The 20566-nt window shown below is 33.2% G+C and overlaps 1 protein-coding gene across 3 annotated transcripts in view; it reads right to left on the bottom strand.

The window, feature by feature from the left end:
- LOC140443730 (protein tweety-like) overlaps positions 1-20566 on the bottom strand; it is a 213560-nt gene that overhangs the window by 154556 nt on the left and 38438 nt on the right. The window lies entirely within an intron of this gene.

The following is a 20566-nucleotide window of genomic DNA, read 5'->3' as shown; positions in this document are numbered from 1 at the left end:
TTATGGGAGAGCGCAGTGCGAATAATGAAATATCACTTGAAAAGAATCATCGGGGAAACAGTTCTAACATATGAAGAATTGAGTACGGTGCTGGCACAAATAGAAGCATGTATGAACTCGAGACCATTATGTGGGTCATCAGAAGACCCTGAAGGGAAAATAGCCCTGACACCAGCTCACTTCCTTATAGGGAGAGAAATTATATCACCAAATCGGGAAGAAGAGCTTACGACTTATTTGAAGATGCCGACGAGGTGGAGATTAGTGGAGAAAATAAAAAGAGACTTCTGGAAAATTTGGAAACAGGAATACCTGCACCAATTACAACAGAGAAATAGATGGCATAAGGCGCACCCTAACATAAAAGAAGAAGAAATAGTTATAATTAAAGAAGAGGATACACCTCCAGGCAGATGGCCATTAGCGAGGGTAACAGAAACACACCCTGGAGCGGAGGGATTAACCAGAGTAGTAACAGTGAGAAAGGCAAACGGGAAACTGACTAAAAGACCCATACATAAGCTAATACGACTGGAAGAAGAGAAACAGGAAAAGCCGAAAAAGGCAGCAGCACTAAGATGGAAGAAAATACTAGTAGCTATAATGTTTTTAACGATGTTAAAACCCATAAAGGCAGAACCGTATAAAATATATAATCCGGTACCAGGATTTTTCACAGAAGACCTTGGAGAGGTCGTCATAGACCGGGGAACATTTCGAATAAAGGTGTTACTCGAAAAAGGAAGAATTCGAACAGAGCACCAACTAATAGGAAATATGATACAAGGCGTACGAGAACTGTGTCATGAGATAAAAATCGTGAATTGTAAGGATATAATAGAGAAATTGGAGGAAGGACAAAGAAAGGCGGAGTCAGTAAGCGAGGGGCTGACAGTAGAAATAAAAGGAAGGGAAAGAAGAGGAATATTAGGAACAATATTAACCTCAGTATTTGGAGTCAATGACGAAGCCTACAGTAACATTGAAGCATTAGATAATAACCAAAAGGAGCTAATAAAGGGATCACAGCACCAGGCGAAGATAATGTTAGAAACAATAACATCAATCAATCACACAGAGAACAGGATAAACGAGCAAATGAACAAGTTTAACAAAGCACTAACCACAGGTCTACAAGAAATATCTAAAGGACTTAACGAAGTAGAAGACAAAGCACAAAAACTAGAAACCGAATATAGCACGTTACGAATACAAACGATAGCATTACAAGTTATGGACTTCATAAACGAATATACTCAATTTTACGAGGGAATATTAAACCTTCACTATAACCACGGACACTTCATTGATATAGTGAAACCGGGTGAAATAACCAAATCAATAGGGAAAGCAGGGCAGATACTGCCTCAAGGGGTCGAAATACGACGACAACCCATTATAGAAACAGAAGTCAGTCATGACGACAGATATATAACAGTCATCGGCTACTTCATAGTGACAGGGAAAAATAAGTACAGCATGCTCAAAGTCACGGCCATACCACTTAATGTTGAGGGGTCGGTGTTGCGCACATTTGTCGCCCCAAGGAATCTACTGGTCGTAGATTATAACACACTGCACTACTTCGAATTGACCACGGAAGATAGAGAAAGGTGCTTACTGTTGACAAAGGCGCAGATAGCGTGCTCACCAACGGCTATAAGAAACATGGATACCCAACCAAACTGCATACTAGAAGAAATTTATGAGCGATCTAAGAATAGCACATGTCCAGTGGTAGCCAGGACAATACAGACAGCTCAATGGAGTAAGATGGGTACTCCCAACATCTGGCTAGTTATCACGCCAGTCACGATACACATATCCATTATTTGCGATGGAAATCGGAGCGAAAGAGTACTGGAACGAGTCACATTCCTGAAGCTTTCACCCAAATGTATCGCCCAAACGAAAAATATTACATTACTCCCCACTAGCAGTGGGGTGGACAGAGCAGTGACGAGTTACCTGAAGTCGCCAATCACTCCCGTGGCCCAACTGGTGGCGAGGACACCCCGCAAGTTTAACACGCCTCTAAACACCTACCTTGACATACCAGGAGGAGAGCTACGTCATGTGTTACTTGAGGAGGAGAGTCTGGAACAAGAAATGACGCATACGCAGTGGCGATCGATTCACGAATCTAATTGGCATTATTTTGTGGCCACCGGGATCATTACTATAATGGTAATAATTGGGATACTCACGTTATGGAAGTACCGTCCTGTTGCACGACTATGTCGTTCAGGGAATCCACAAACTCAGACTAACGAACAGGAAGTACCTGTATTAGTTAGTAATCGGCACAACAATGTACGGTCGACTTCCCAAGTTGACATCCCACTTTCCACATTTTCATCCAATTGCCCTAATTTTAATCTAGAGATAGAGTCGGACATTGATAGCTAGGGTACGGTTGGAAGATTATTGATTATTCTTAAACTATTTATAATTTATCATGTTTGAATTTTACTATGTTATGTAATACTTATATGTAAACTTTGAGTATTGACACTTGGGCCAGATTGCCCGATTCCGCAGTATGTCCAATATCAAATCTTCAGAATTCATATCCGAAATTGGACAGTATAATTTTATCACCCAGTAGACCGAATGAATCTATTTGTTATTAAATACACACACGTAGTTAATTAGGTTACATACACATTTGGTCAATTATAAATAATAATTTGGACATCAGTCAAAAGTACTGACAAAGTTAAACAATTTACATAAATTAAATACACATATCACGCTAGGTAGGTACGCGAAAAATATTGACCCAAATAGAATTTATATAAAACTAATATCTCTTGATTAGAGAAGCATTCAATCAATATTCACTCAACGAACATATAGTCTTCAACGATCAACTTCATCAGTCTCTACTCAAAGTAATCCCGGATCTACACCCATAGTGTACGTCTCAACAATAAACTCTGCTACTATTATTTGGTGTTTCCATTACAACAGAACGAACATCTTCACTGAGCCAACGAAGGGAATTTGTTAACTGACTTACCCCTGAAGTTGTTTTAATCATATTGAAATTTTGATCGATTTTTCTTTATTTTGCTACCCTGTATAATCGTACAAAATTTCCAAATATAATAATTTATAATTGGTGATCCGATGTCACTTAGTATATATCACACAATGATTATTTCTGAGGTATAATTGCAATAGTCTTGCTTATTTTAAGATTAATAGGCATTAGATTTGTATTGGCAGCTTTCTTAACCCTCGACTACAGAGATCCGGTATTTCTTACCGGATTCTTAGTCATTTTACGTACTAAATAAAAATACTTCCATATAGATAGGTTGACATTCACGATCTGACGGACGAGTGGTACTTACAACTTTTCACAATAAATGACCTGTGAACATACCAGACGCGCCATCAGCTGAAATCTTAAGAACTTCGGTAGGCACATCTTCCATTTCTTGGGATATGCAGTAGGGCACGTACGACATTTTTAGAGCAAAAAAACTGATATACCAAAAAAACGGCAGGTAGGTACCCCATTTGATTTGCACGCTTCAATTATTTTTGGAATATGCAGTTTTAGATTGTTTCATCATTCCATTTTAAAGATTATTAATTTATATATTACTAACATTTTCCTTTTGATGAATATTTCTCTTTAATAACAATCCAATCCATAATCCAATATGCATTATAAATCCAACACAAAAAAATAATAAAACCAAACAATGGCTTGTGCAATCCATTTCAAAAAGAAACCAAATACGTTCCAAAACAGCTGCTGAAATTATTGATACCTCCTTTAGTAAGTCAGTGACTCAAAGTCAATGCACTTATGGCACCGTTCCTAAACGTTGTAATTTAATATATCAAAAGAAAAGATCGCTTTACGGGATGGACTATTTTCAGTTTGATTTATTTAGATTCTTATTAAATGTATCCTTTGTCTGTATGAAAATAAAAAATCAAACAGAAGTTTTTATGCAATCTATTTAGACAATGATAATAAGAAGATATAGATGATCATATTATAAGAGGTATTATAAACCGAATTGTAGAAATTTTAAATATTTGACGATATTTCATTAACTACTATTTTCAAATGATTGGCATTGGACTTATTATGAGAAATGGTTATATTTCACCATTGGTAAACATTTTATGACTAAACTGAAGAACATAAAATTTATAGTACTAATGGAACATACAATTAAAAAAAAATTCGTATTTGGAAACAAAAAAAAAAAAAAAACAAAATATTTACGTAACTCATAAGGTTAATATATGTCATACAACATAGATTATTATCATACCATATTAATTTAGTCCAACACACTAACAGTGATAAATAACGGAAATAAACAATTTACTAGATTCAGTAATTAAAAATACTAAGTCAAGCGTTTTTCTAAATTAGGTTGAAGAATTATTATAGACAATCTGTGTACGAAAATTGATGAACGGAAAAACAGAACAGAAAAACGGATCGAAAAGATAGCAAAACAATAAAACATAAAGTCGTATCGAAAGAATCACTCTATTACGGCACAAGTGTGGCAAGAGTGGCACAAAAATAAATTTGTATTGATTTTTTTAAGCCAAAACTATCTATCACATCTGTAAATAATAAATAATACTAGTCCACCGTGTATGAAGCGGAGAATGCATTCTACCAACGGAAAACGAAATTCAATATTCAGATGAGGCCAAAAGTGGGTTGGAACTGGATATAATTAGAAGAAATTAGGGGTGCGGGTCGAGTCAAAAACAGGGAAATGTAGTGGTGTCAAAATTAGCAAAAGCAAATGAAGGGATGACGCACTTAAAAATACGTGGGGACTTGAAAACATAACGAGGCGGTAAAGAGGATTTGTGAATTTTAAAAGAAATTATTCAATTAATATGTAAATTCTTTTAAAACTTGTTCGTTTAGTAATTATCTCATAATACACATTACATTTGCTTAATACATATGTAGATTTTAGAAAAAAAGTTTAAGTTTGAAATTCAGCCATCATTTTTCGTATTTATGCCCACAAGAGAGATAATAGGCCAGGAAAATAAGCATAAAAATACTCTATTTGTGACACTGATCCGACCAAGCAAACGACAGTGGTTATGAGTAGTATGGACCTCTGTAACAAAAACCTGTATGTTTCCTGTAGTCGATTTTTTGGACTTAATTAGTTATTAACAACTTAATGTCAAAAAACGCCCAATTTTTGCTTTTATCGTGTATCAGCAAAAGGTGAAGCATTTGAGACAAATTTGAGAGATTTTTATTTTATTTGTTGCTTAGATTTTATAAGATGTCTATCCTATTTGTGGCTTAGAAAAAAGAAAAATAAGTAAAAAATTTCGGTTTTTTGTTAATATTAATAACTTTTTTAAAAATAATCTTATAACTTTTATATTACATGGAATGTTGGATTTTGTAGTGCTTAAAATGTGATCCAAATTTTAAACCTATAGGTCATAAGTTATGTAATTTCTTTATACCAAATTAAATTTTTTTGGAAGACTATGTCATGAAAAAATTATGTAGTTATAGTAATATACGGGCAGATTCTGAAAGAAGAAGATTTATTCTATTTATAATTTTAAATAATTTTAATATTCTATTAATAATTTTATATTATTAATAATTTTACAAAAGTATGTCGATTTTTGGCTTATAAACGATTAGAATAACTTTTTTTACCATTGCCTACAAAAAAATAATTTTTTCATATTTAAAAACCTGCATTTTTTCACAATTTTAAAAGAAAAAAAGTTGTTATAGGACAATTTGGGACGAAGTTAATCACCTTTTCTTAAATTGATTGCAAATTTGTTTATAATAATTAACGAGATCTTATTGGGGTCATTTGAAAGAACATACTTCAAAGTTTTATTATGCAAGATTCTAAAAAGATTACCTTTTAATGGAATCGATCACAAAACTTCGAAATGTGGTCCTCAAAAACGATCGAATTTGAAACTTGCGGGAGCAGTGGAGGGGGAATAAGCTATTAACTGTATCTCCGGTTCTTGCTTATGGATTTCGACGTTTCTTTTTTAATTTGTATGCACTTTTTGCGTATATTACGAATATGTATCATTTAAATAATTAAATTATTAAATAAACCATCTGATTTGTTTAAACAATTTTTTTTCAGTCATTTATTTCTTTTAGTATTATTTGAAGTAATGGTTATTGTAAAACATAAATATTTATGATTAGTATATCATCAATAAACTTTTTCCATGGTAACCTATTTTTTTATTCATTATTATTTATTTATTTAATTTAAACAAATTCTAAAAAAATGGTTATTGGCTTCAAAATTACTTACTTTTTTTAATAAATTGAGTTATTCTAAGATGAAAGTTATTCTTCTGGTTAGTTCGTAAAATACTTACTTTAAACGTAAAATGCAAATAAACAATTAAAAATGTTGAAAAAAAAAAGCCAATTTTAGCATTTTTCGAGGCCATTTTGTAATAGGTTGGACATCGAATTAGGTTGCCAGTCAAAAAGTGGGCCCAAATATGTTTAATTCAAATAATAGTAATTAGTTTTTCACAAATATTTTATTTCGTTAATTTATTTTTTTTTCTTTTAAAATTGTAAAAAAATGTAGGCTTTTTAAATATGAAAAAATAATTTTCTTGTAGGCAATGGTAAAAAAGTTATTCTAATTGTTTATAACCCAAAAATCGAGATGTTTTTGCAATATTTAAAATTGTTTTTCTTCATCTTTTTTAAATGATTAATAGAATAAATCTTCTTCTTTCAGAATCTGCCCGTATAATTACTAGAACTGCATAATTTTCTGATTTATACACTTACTTTACATTTAACAAATTAAATAACTTTTAAACTATTTGACCTATCGGTTTAAAATTTTGATCACATTTGAAGCACTACACGACCCAAGATTCCATGTAATATGAAGGTTATAAGTTTATTTAAAAAAAAGTTATTAACATTAATAAAAAACAAAATTTTTGACATTTTGCAACTTTAAAAGTAACAAATAAGGATAGAAACATTTAAAAATCGCTATTTTAAAGGTTTTTATATGACTTCAAAACAACTGTCGTTTGCCTGGCCGGATCATTGTCACAAAAAAGCTTTTCCCTGGGCTATAATGGGATATGAACATTGTACATCATACAATACAGTCAAATTGTCGTAAAATAAGGACATGGTGTATGAGGCGTGTTTTTTAAGTAAGTACCGTTTTGGAATTAAAAAAAGACGTGCAAAGATATGGCAATAATTTTATTTTTACATGAAAGCCTGTACCAATTTACTTTTCTACATAATTTCCGTGAATAGTGAGGCACTTGTCATAACGTGGCACCAGTTTTTGAATATCCTCCTAATAAAATTCTGCCGCCTGACTTGTTAACCACTGCATCACAAATGTTTTGACTTCGTTATCGTCTTGAAGACGCTGGCCGCCCAGGTGTTTCTTCAAGTGCTGGAACAAATGGTAGTCGCTGGGCGCCAGATCAGGGCTGTATGGAGGATGATCTAGAGTTTCCCATTTAAATGATTTGATGAGATCTTTGGTCTGATTAGCCACATGTGGACGGGCATTGTCATGCAGCAAGACGATACCCTTACTCAACTTGCCACGTCTTTTGTTCTGGTGTGCACGACGCAGATTTTTCAATGTCTCACAATAAGACGCTGCATTGATTGTCTCATTACGAGGCAGAAACTCCACTAGCAATACTCCTTTTCTGTCCCAAAAAACTGTGCACATGATTTTCCGGGCAGAAATTGTTTGCTTAAACTTCACTCTTTTGGGTGATGATGAATGTCGCCATTCCATGAATTGTTGTTTCTATTCTGGTGTGACGTAGGCCAGCCACGTTTCGTCACCAGTAACAATTTGGTCTAAAAAATCTTCACCTTCACTGTGGTACCGCTCAAGGAAAGTCAATGCACTGCCTAAACGTTGAGTTTTGTGCAAATCCGTCAACATTTTTGGAACCCAACGTGAACACAATTTCCGGTAATTCAAGTTCTCGGTAACAATGCGATACAAAACACTACGAGAATACTGAGGAAAGCAGTCGGACAATGATGAAATTGTAAAGCGTCTGTTTTCTCTCACCTTTTCGTCCACTTTCTACACCAAATTTTCATTAACGACCGAAGGACGCCCACTCCGTTCTTCATCATGCACATTTGTGCGGCCATCTTTAAATGCTCTCACCCATTTCCTTACCATTCCATCACTCATAATGTTTTGTCCGTAAACTTCAACGATCTCACGATGAATATCGATTGGTTTTACGCCTTTAGCACTAAGAAATCGTATAACAGCCCGTACTTCACAATCAGCGTGACTCACGATTGTTGGAGGCATCTTAAACACTGGAGTAAACAAGTATACAATGAAGAATCAGACTGTAATGGCGTCAGTGCGTAGACAAGAGATGTAGGTAACCAGCGCTCATGCGCGGAACGCCGACCGTAGCGCTGCGGCGGCGGAATCGCAAAACGGTACTTACTTAAAAAACATGCCTCGTATTTAGGTTCGGAAAGTACAAAATGCTTTGCAGATGCTTTTAATATTGCAGAAATCAAGTACAAATCTATCGTTAACTCCTAATACATAAAAAAGAAAAACAATAATGAATACATTGAAATGATCAGACCACAAACCAAAAGATAAAATGTGTTGTACATTAACAATGCGTTTGAACATGTAGAGGAATTTTCTTATTTATGATGAATTTAAGTATGAATATTATTATGTTAATTGTTATTATGAAACTGAAGCTAAAGGAAATTTATTGTGCATGGAATAACCTCAAGAAATGCAAACAACTTCCCCGAAAATGTACGTTGAAAACATAAAAAAATATCCATAAACTATGTTACGAATGATACTAAAAATCATTGAATGTTAGTTAAATATTAGGATAATAATAATAATAATAATACATTGCTTTCAAGGCATATAATATGTCGGACTGTGTAGTTTAGTTCTGAATGGAAGAAATATTTTTCATCGTTCATAATGATGCATTTTTACATGAAAGAAACATCCTGTAATTATTGCCGCCTTTTTTAGTACCATCGGCACGTTTAGGTCTTTTTGTATACTTAATTTCTGAATTTTTTATTTCCTGCCTTATGACTCCATATAATGGTGCTAAATCGCAATATTGTCGATAGGAAAGATATGAGCAGACTGTGTCGTATAAATACTTAGAGCATGAAATTTGGTCGGACAGACATAACCAAACATGTGAGCTCCCACGTCGAATAGGATTAACTATAGGTTTTGAAGGTTTAACTATAGTATTGCTTAAGTTTAAAGACTAGGATCTAAAAATAGAAATTCTACTACGATTGGTCAATGAAAGTGACACATATTATTGATCTCATGAGAATCGTAAAACATTTAACAGAATTATAGAAACTGACTTTATTTGAGGCAAAATACAACAACAATTGCATACGAAATCTGCACTCTTCACTTTTAAAACGCATTTTGATATTTGCCAATAGGACACTCCGATCAAAAGATGTGGAATTTTTACCGTTGGGTTGATACAAATTTTAATTAAAATTAATTTCGGTCGTGTAACTGACATTTAAAATAACCGGTCGCTTCAAGCGTTGTTTCTAAATAAACGGTTCATTCTACACAAAAATTCAAAGTTCAAAATTATGTCAGCTACATTTTTTATTTTATTCATTTTTTTCTACGACGAACAGATATTTGGTAAATCGATTTTTTCCATTTCTGCCCCTACAAGGAGGCGTTTTATGGGGAAGCCGGGCGTAGGAGTGGTAATCTTTTTTGCATCTTTTTTTGGTGTCCCAAAATTGACATTCTCAGCAAATTTCAGCTTGTTCGTATGATTTTTAGAGGTCAAATCTGTTCCGTCAAAGACTATTACAGATAATAGTAAACAAAAAGCATAAAAGAATAAACCCTTTTAATATTTATATTTGTCTTATGACAAATATCATTTCTCCGGAGGTATTACTCTAGATTTATTTTTTTTGGTGCTGATAAGGAATGCACGAATACATTGAAATGACTCCAAATAGATTTGTTAATAGTTTAGATTTTTTATAATTTTATCTCTCAATTTATTTTTAGGAAATTAAGCCTATTTGCAAAACAAATCTACGCTGTAGCGTAGATTTGTTTATCTACTTGTCTATCTACGTATTATTATTTTTTTTTCGTCAAATTGTGAACCTTTTTGTGATCATGATAATCATCTGTGTAAATTACCGTGTAAATCATGCTAGCTCAAAGATTTAGAACTTCGGAACATAATATTAAACTCATTATCATCAATCTTTACGCGTCCACCAGCGCTTTCCATCTGTCTCTGTCTTATGCGGCTTGCATCCAGTTACTGTGAACACGCTTCAGGTCTTTAGTTCATCTGGTTGGTGGGCGGTGTCTCCTCTGTAGTGCGTCTTGTTAGCGCCTTCACTCGACAAAATGTCTTGTCCATCGGTTGTAAGATAATCTGGCGACGTGTCCTGCCAACTTCCTTTTAGCGACGTGATCCTTTCAATGGCGTTTGTTGTTTTTGTTCTACAATTCGTATTTCTTCGTTTGGGATTTGGTCTCTCAGAGAAATACCCAACATCTGACCAATCTGACGCTCCATAGCCCTCTGAGTCACGCGAATTTTGTGTACTACCTTTTTTGTGAGTATTAATGTTTGCGCTCCATACATGAGTACAGTTACACACACTGATCAAAGGTTTTCCTTTTGAGACATATAAGTATGTCCGATTTAAATACGTAGTTTAATTTACCAAACATTGACCAGGTTACTCATATGCGACGTAGCAGCTCACATGTCTGGTTAACTCTGCCCAACCGCATTACATTCCCTAATTATTGATACGACGCAGTATACGATTTTCATTTCCTAAGTATATATACGATTTAGCACCAGGATATGAAACTATAAGGCAGAAAATAAAAAAAATTGAAATTATCTATACAAAAAGATCTAAATGTGCTGATGGTACTCTAAAAAAGTTGGCAATAATTACGGGATATTTCTTTAACGACGAAAAATATTTTACGTTCTTTAAACTGAATACTGGAATAGTAAAACTAAAGACGCTACATCATACAATTCATTAAGGTATGAAGATCGTCCAGGTTCTATACGATCACATTTCAAGCGTGAGTCACAGATATAATTTGTACTCTTCTACATCTTCTCCACCAAATTCTCTTAACAGAACCGCAAAGCTCCATGAGTATCCCTTTTGTGTAACCAATCTCCACACCATTTTTTCTTGATTCTATTGTCTTTCTCGTCAATAGCTACAGCTACTTCTGCAAGCACGTTATCAGGAGCATGTAGCACAGCAAAGCCTTTTTTAAGGAGAATGCTAACGCTATTTACGTGAAAACGGCTACATTATCCAACTAAGGATAGACGAGTTAGTTCGGCTAGAAAGTATGCTAGTGACTCTACTAACGAAAACCCGCCTAAGTGAGAATCACGAAAACTTGACTAAAAGAAAATAATATTAGCGTCGTTCTCACAGCTAATGTTAAGAGTTTTTTTATCAGACAACATTAGCATTCTTGCGTTTTATCTATCAATTTCAACGCACCCATTTTCATCTACTTTTCTATTGGTCTCTTACACCAATAATAGATAACTAAAAAATTTTTTTTACAATATTTCATACTAACCATGATTAGTTTACCAAGTTTACATTAAACATCAAGGAATGTCTCCTATTTTCACATGAGAAGTCTTCTCCTCTAATAACATTTATGAATAAATGAATAAATATATAATGCGTCTCTGCAATTCAATCTCTTAAAATCCTGTAATAGATTTTAAGATACAATACAATCTCATCTAATCTTAAAGCATAATGTGTAAACACGTTCTTCATTTAAGTCTTTTACAAAAGGGTTAATAATTCTCACAAGGCTTTCACAGCCATTGGCGTAGTTCTATTAAAATTCTAAATATTACGAAATAGACGAATTATAATTGAATTAATGATTAACGATTTAAAAAAATATTGGGCATATCAGTCTTTTCATTTCAATATATTTTCTATTTACATATATAAACCAAACTAAGTATCAAATTTCCTGTATGCACCTACACTGAAGTGTGTGAAGTGTGTGCACCTATGTGTGAAGTTGTAAGCAAAATTACCGTGTGTCAATTATTTTCTGACTTACTGAAAAAAAAATCTTTGATATAAATAATTAGAATAACTTTTAAACTAATTGGTGGACCTATTTAAAATTTTGAGGGATCGTTATGCATCGACACGTCTTTGCCTCACTAACAAAGAGACTGATTTTTCCTAGACTTCTAAAACAATTAACGATTTCGCCTTAATTTGCTGTTTTCAGAGCAACAAATTAATTCTACAACTTTTGTAATACGCCATTTTAAAGCGTTGGCAATGTTTTAAAAGATACAATTTTAAGATTTATTTCCATTGCACACCTTTTTAAATAGAAGAGGAAAATTTTAAAAAATTGCATTTTTGCACTTAATTTTATTAATAATTAAAAATCTTCGCAGAAACCATATAATCTTTCTTTGCTATGGGCAAAAATTTGTCGGATACCTGGATAATTTAAATTCCTTAACATGTTTTATACTTATTCACTGAACCAGGAGACCAGAACCAAGAACCAAGAAGAATCGAAACGAAACCAATAAATTAGACAGAACCACAAAAATTAAATGCTGGTTGTCCAAACGTGTATTCAAGACAAAAATTGAAAAAAAAAATGAACTCAACGGGACACCTAATGCAACTTGGTGTAATATGGCTAATATTATTAGAGATCTCTCTCTTCAATCCTAACCCCCTGGAGGGACTGTAGTGGTCATAGTGATGTCGTGTATTATTCGTCTCCAAAGATCTCTGTCACTGGTCATTTCTTTTAACTCATGCATATGTCTTTTCCATATTCCTGTAATTTGATAGATCCATCTTGTTGGAGATCTTCCTCGTGATCCTATCGTGATAAGTTTATTGACTTTTCAATTTTCACTTCGGAAATCGTTCTCAGTAAGTATTTTAATTGTTGGCGATAGACTTTGCTGGATAGCCGTTTGCTGACTGAATTCGTAACATTCTTCTCCAACTGAACATTTCAGTGGAATCTATCTTTCTTCTTGACGCTTGTCGTAGGGTCCAAGATTCACATCCTTATGTCAGTATTGGGAATATTAAGCAGTTGAACAACCTCATTTTTACAGTTCGTGGTGAAATTTGAGAGTCCTTCCATATTTTGGCCATTTTCCTACGGTGACTTTGCTAGAGGTAGAGCAATTAAAATATTTGGAAAAAAATACTTGGAAATAGTCAAATACTCTTTTAGCATTCACATTCCATACTGAATTAGATCCTGAACCGCAGCCTGGACCATCAAAGAAAATGGAAAAACAATAGCTGGAAAACAACTTTTTAAATATACACTCATGGACAAAAATATCTAATATTTTGGAATTTTCCAATTTTTTTTTTGTAGTCACTATTATTTCAAAATAATTTTAGATTACTGATGATACTCGTATAGTAGGCTGATGTATTCAACTGATTTGAAATATTTGGACGTTTATTTTGACGTTTATACAGCGTTTAGTGTCATTCGTATATTTTATCATAAAAAATCTTTTTCACGTAAAGGAAAATTATACGAATTCGATTATTTTTCGTTTAATTTATTAAGTTTAATTAAATATTGCTTTAATTTAACTAAGTTTAAAACAAGTGTGCCACCAATTCGATACTACGATGAAGTCCAAGGGGCACAGATTGTAACTATGTACGAGGAAGGATAGGCACAAAAAGATATCGCACGACGTCTCAGCAGAACTGAATCTATAGTTTCAAATACTCTAAAAAGATACCAGGAAGGCGAAACAGGAAATTTTGTACGAAGGCCTGGTCAAGGACGCCCAAGGCGCAATTGATGACCGTTTTTGGGTTCTTAATTCTACACGAAATCGTTCATTGACATCGATGTACCTCAGAAATGAGCTATTAAATGTTAGACAAGTTAATGTGAGTTCACAAACAGTTAGACGAAGATCAAAAGAAGCAAACTTAAAGCCCAGACGCCCCTCCAAAGTTCCACAACTTCTTCAAAATCATAAAGCTCGTCGTTTAGAATTTGCAAGACCACATATTCAGTAAAATATCGACAACTGGAAAAATGTTCTTCTCACTGATGAGACCAGAATCCTATTATGTAAGAGAGATGGTCAAAACCACGTCTACAGAAGAGTTGGAGAACGATTCGCCAGCTGCAATCTCGCTTAGACCGTTAGTTTTGGAGGTGGTGGCATAATTCTTTGCAAGGTATTACAGTAGACTCCCTCTATAACGAGAACTGAAATGACAGACTAATTACCTCGTTATAAGCCGATCTCGTTATATCAGACAATCATAATACTGTGCATACATATGAATCTGTAGTTTTCTAAACCATTAACTTCCTATAGTGAAGCCATTCGGAGCAATATAAGATGCTAATAATTAATTTTTTGAATGGCGTTTTTGAAAAAAAGTTATTTACTTTTATTGTCAATGAAATATATTAAAACATAAAAGAGTTGTTTACTTTTATTATCAATGATATACGTTAAAACAAAAAAACTGTACTTATATTTTTTTCCAACTACATAATGTATAAATCGTATTTTCAAGGATAACATAAACTATTGCTTCTGCAATTTTAAGAACTCTGTTATTTTTAACTGCTTTAACTGGTCCAGTATCATTCTATCATATATTTTCTAAAGATGTGAAACAGTTGTATTTATTCATTGTAAAGAAGTTTATTGCGGGCTGCAGTTAAGTTTATTGAGGGACTGTTTGAAAAGATATTTATTTATAGCCACGACCGGACTAAAAACGTAAGAAACACGTTTTTGGATCTTATTTTCTCTCGTTATAACCAAATTTGCTTCGCTATAGACGGTTATAGTTCAATAGAAAGTTCACGGGACATCTAATGTATCTCGTTATAAGTGAAACGTCGTAATAACCATGTTCGTTATAGAGGGAGTATACTGTAGTTGGGAGGGACGTACCGCACTCGTGGAAGTGATTGATTGGACGGATGACTGGTGACTCTTACGTTTAAAACATCCTGCAAGATCATGTTTTGTCATATGTTGGTTACATTGGATATGAAAGATTCATGTTAATGCACGATAATGCTCAACCTCATGTCGCTGCCATAGTGCGTAATTATCTTAATGAGGTCCAAACTCGAAGATTGGATTGGCCACCGTTTAGCCCGGATTTAAATCCAATAGAGTACATGTGGGATCATGTAAAACGCCGCATAAAACAAAAAAATCTCGTTCCAAATACGATAGAGCAGCTTTGGCTTACTGCACAGGATGAATGGAATGCAATTTTCCAAGGATATGTCCAAAATTTACTTTCAAGCATGCCGAGAAAGTTGCAAGCAGTAATAAGAGCTAAAGGGGGAATACTCGTTACTGATCACGCAATTCTTTCAGTTAAAAAGACTTGTTTAGTCAGTTTTAATTAGCATTTAAGTTTAGAATAAAATAACCTTATTTACCTAATGTTAAACATTTATTTTTTTTCGCAATTTTCTCCGCATAAAAACTTAAAATTGATCATAAAAAATGAAAAACATCCACAAGGAAACAAACGACTATTAAAACTAATCCAAAAAATAATATACCAAAGCAGAATTCCTCCAGAATGCAGATCAAGCATCCTAATACCTCTGTTCAAAAAGGGAGATAAATCGGACCCGGAAAATTACAGAGGAATTAATTTATTAAACACAACACTAAACAAACTATTACAACCAAAGTGATAAATAAACTGAATGAAATTATAACACTAGAAAAAGAACAAGGTTTTAGGTCAGGATGATCACGCACCGACGCTATATTTGTAATGAGGTAAGTGCAAGAGAAATTATTAGAATACAACAAATCGGCATATCTATGTTTCGTGGACCTTAAGAAGGCATTTGACCGGGTCAAATTAAAGGACGTTTAAATAACGATCGAAAATATCTACCAAAACAACAAAATAAAAGTAAAAGTAGAAGAACTAACCGAAACTATTGAAGCTGGCAATGGGATAACACAGGGAGATTCCCTGAGTCCTCTATTGTTCAACCTTATTATGGATGAAATAATAAAAAAAAGAACTAAACAAGGGATACCAAATGTGAGAAAATAAATTTAAAGTAATCGACTATCCAGACGAGGCAATACTACTCTATTAAAGTGAAAATGATTTACAACGTATGCTGCACCAATTTAATATAACCGCCAGAAAATTTAACTTGTTAATTTCCCCAAAAAAGACAAAATGCATGGTTAAAATAGCAAAGTTACTAAGATGTAAATTATAGCTGACAGGTCAGATAATAGAACAAGTGATAGATTTTAAATATCTAGGCATCACATTATCTAGCTACGGAAAGCTCGAAGCTTTTTGTTTAGAACTTTTTTCCTTTTCAATTTTACAATAAAAAGTAATAGAAATAAAGTTGTAGAAAATTTTCTGTAGGGTTGGTAATTTACGAGATACAGGGCGAAAACCCTTTGTCCCCCCTTTCCAAGATGGCGGCCGGTGGACAACGGTGGCGACCTCACAAACTTGAACTTAAGATTAAACTAACCACCCTGACACATCAAAAAATAAAATTGCTCCTCTCAAAAATGTAAGTTCAATGAAACTTTTCAATGGACTACTTGTAATAGTTATACAGGGTGATCCTTAAGTAATTGTACAAAAAGAAACCGTAGATTCTGCACTTTAAAATATTACGATTTATTTAAGCCAACTTGCTTTAATAAAATGTTGATATTAAGAAATATACAGGGTGTTAAAGTGGAAATTAAAAATTTTATTTTTCGCTATAACTTTCACGTTTGTAAATATTTATGGATAAAAATTTATAATTTAAATGCTTTTGAGTAGGAGAAATTATAATTCTATACATACTTTGATGTAGCTGATTGAGGGCGCCACATATGTGGCATAAATTTGCGCTTAACTTTTTTGCTCTTTAAGTTACCGTTAGTTGTGTTAAAAATATTAAAGATACATTATTTTTACAAAGAAAAGGTATACTTGTTAATAACTTTAAAAGTCAACCGATTTCGAGATAATCGCATTTTATAAGTCAGCTGCATAATAATTCTTAGTTGTGATATTTGTGCGTTGAAGCACTGAATACCTGTGGATAGGCATAATTAATAGTTAGTTCTTATTAAAACAGCTCAAAGATGATAATGCAATATCACAAAATGCTGTGTTATGGCTGCTAAATGTGTTATTGGAGAGAAGCCCCTATCTCCTTTTTTAGGTGCTCATTACGCCTGATCAGGAAGATGAAGTAATGGTTCGCGTTGACGATGATTCTCAAGTAGGTACACAACGTTTATCTTCAGCGTTAGGAATCAGCAAAACTTCAGCTTTAAAAATCCTACACCGTAAGCATTTTCATCCTTACCATTTTACACGTGTGCAAAATCTATTGTCAGCAGATTTACCTTTAAGATGCAGATTTGCATATGATTTGAGAATATTTTTTAAGAACGAAGCTACATTTACACACCACGGTCTTTCTAATTTAAAGAAAAATCGTTTCTGAGATACTGAATATCCCCATATTAAGAGAGAAAGGTATTTGACATGAATTTCAAATAAACGTATGGTTTGAAACCATCGGTAATAATTTTTTACGGACATGCGAATTACCTTGTAATTTGAATGGAGAGATTTATTTACATTTTTTACAAAATGATTTTATTGATTTGCTGGAAGAATTTTCATAAAACTTAAGGCAAAATATGTGGTTTATGCAAGATGGTACACCACCACATTATAGAGCGAGGGCAGTGAGAACATACTTAAATACAACTTTTCTGAACGTTCAGTTGGTCGTGGTAGTCATATTCCTTGGTCGTGTGATGAGATATTAATATAATTATTTAATTCATAAAATATCCTAAAACAATACTTATTATTATATTTATAATAAATACTGCAACAGTTTCTTTGGAATCAATGATGCTGTTTAATATAAGACGATCTTTTATGGAATGTATTGACAAATGAATTAAAGAAAATGGTGGACATCTCGAACACTTACTTTGACAAAAAGTTTAATGTTATTAAGTTTAACTATTTCTTAATTTGGTTTGTAAATACATACAATGTTTTGATACTTACTTTAATTTAATATAAAACGTAAAATGTTTGATGTAAAATCCTATTATTCTGTTATTTTGTCAAATCCTATTATTAATTATCCTGCTGATATATTTATTTTATGTAATATTTCGGTAACTATTAACTTTAGTTAAGAAATTCAAAAGTATTAATGTTTTTGTGTATTTGTAAAATGCGATTATCTCGAAAACTATTGAGTTTTAAAGTTATTAACAAGTATACCTTGTTTTTGTTAAAATAACGTGTCTTTAATATTTTTTGTCACAAGTACCAGTAACTTGAAGAGCAAACAAGTTAAGTGCAAATTAATGCCACATATGTGGCACCCTCTATCAGCTACATCAAAGTGTGCCTCAAATTATAATTCCTCATATTAAAAAGTACCCAGTTGTTAATTGTTATACATAAATGTTTACAAACATGAAAGTTATAGAGAAAAATAAAATTTTAAATTTCCACTTTAACACCTTGTACCTTTCTTAATATCATCATTTTATTAAAGCAATTTGGCTTAAATCCAAATATTTTAAAGTGTAGAATCTACTGTTTCTTTTTGTACAATTACTTAAGGACCACCCTGTACGTGTATTACACAAATATTTGAGGTCGCCTTACAGCATACAAGGACTTAGTTGATTATTCATTAATAATTTGTAAGTAAAAACAAATTTTATTTACAAAAATATCTCAGCTAACTATCTGGATATTAATGACGGCTGGGACATGAACTCTGATCACTCACCGATAATTTTAACTATGAGTGATACAGTGATTAAAAAAGAGTTTGATCCAATATTGACTAATAAAAAAACTGACTGGGAGAGCTTCAAAATAAACCTAGAACACAAAATTAATCTTGCTGTGCCATTGAGAAACACGAGGCAACTTGATGACGAATTAGAAGTCTTTACAAAAAGTATCCAACAGGCAGCTTGGGAAAATACTCCCACAATAACTTCTAGAACAAAAGGGAACAACTATCCAAAAGAAATCCGAGAACTCATAGTAGAAAAAAGGAAGTTAAGAAAAAAATGGCAGCAATGTTGAGCTCCACGAGACAAAACTAGTCTAAATAATGCTACAGAAAAACTAAAAAGGGAGATACATAATATAAAAAATTCAACAATTAATTCTTTTTTAAGTAATTTAACAGCTGACCAGAACACAGATTATTCTTTATGGAAGGCAACAAAAAGAATGAAGAGACCAATTATTCATTCTCCTCCTATCAAGTTGGAAAACGGCAACTGGGCTAGAAGTAACGAACAGAAAGCAGAACGATTTGCAGATCATTTAGAAAGCACGTTCAAACCCAACCACAATGATGGTGAAGAACTGATATGGGAAGAACCATTCCAAACTGAAGAAAGAATAACGTTAACATCACTTAGAGAAGTATCAACAGAGATAAAAGAGAATATAAATCCTAAGAAACCTCCAGAATATGATCTCATAACAGGCGAATTATTAAAAAATCTACCAAGAAAAGCCATAGTTAAGCTGACACACCTAATAAATGCTGCTTTTAGATTGAGATATGTTCCCAGACTCTGGAAAGTAGCCGAAGTAATTATGATCGCCAAACCAGGTAAATCTCCTAATGAAGTGACATCCTATCGACCAATATCACTCCTTCCGGTGATGTCAAAACTATTTGAAAAACTTCTATTGAAAAGATTAAAACCAATAATAGAAAGAAAAAATCTTATACCAATTCATCAATTTGGTTTCAGAAATCAACATTCCACTATAGATCAAGTTCACAGAATAACGAATATAATAGAAAAAACATTAGAAGAAAATAAAGTCTGCTCTACAATCTTCTTGGATGTAGCACAGGCGTTTGATAAAGTCTGGCATGACGGTTTAAACTATAAACTAAGAACGTCCATGCCTAAACAGTATTCAGAAATCTTGAAATCATACATTGCGAATAGATATTTCAGAGTAAAACAAAAAGAAGTTTACATCGACTTAAGGGAGATCAAAGCTGGCGTGCCACAAGGGAGTGTCTTAGGTCCGGTCCTGTACCTATTGTATACGTGTGACATTCCAGAGCTAGAACAAAATACTATTGCCACCTTCGCGGATGATACAGCCATACTGGCGATAGGAGACACTAGTGAAGAAGCGACTGATAAGCTGCAACTATCAGTAAATAAAATACATAACTGGACCAGAAAATGGCGAATAAAATTAAATGAGACTAAATCTGCACACGTTAACTTTACAAATAAAAAAATAGAAAATTTACCAGTTAGAATAAATGATACCCGAATTCCTTATGTAACATCAGCAAAATACTTAGGCATCACCCTAGACGCGAAGCTGCGCTGAAAAGTCCATGTCAAA

Source organism: Diabrotica undecimpunctata, chromosome 6, assembly GCF_040954645.1.
Source record: "Diabrotica undecimpunctata isolate CICGRU chromosome 6, icDiaUnde3, whole genome shotgun sequence".
NCBI classification, from domain to species: domain Eukaryota; kingdom Metazoa; phylum Arthropoda; class Insecta; order Coleoptera; family Chrysomelidae; genus Diabrotica; species Diabrotica undecimpunctata.
Note: the sequence above shows the minus strand (reverse complement) of the source record. Positions and strands in the feature narration are given on the sequence as shown.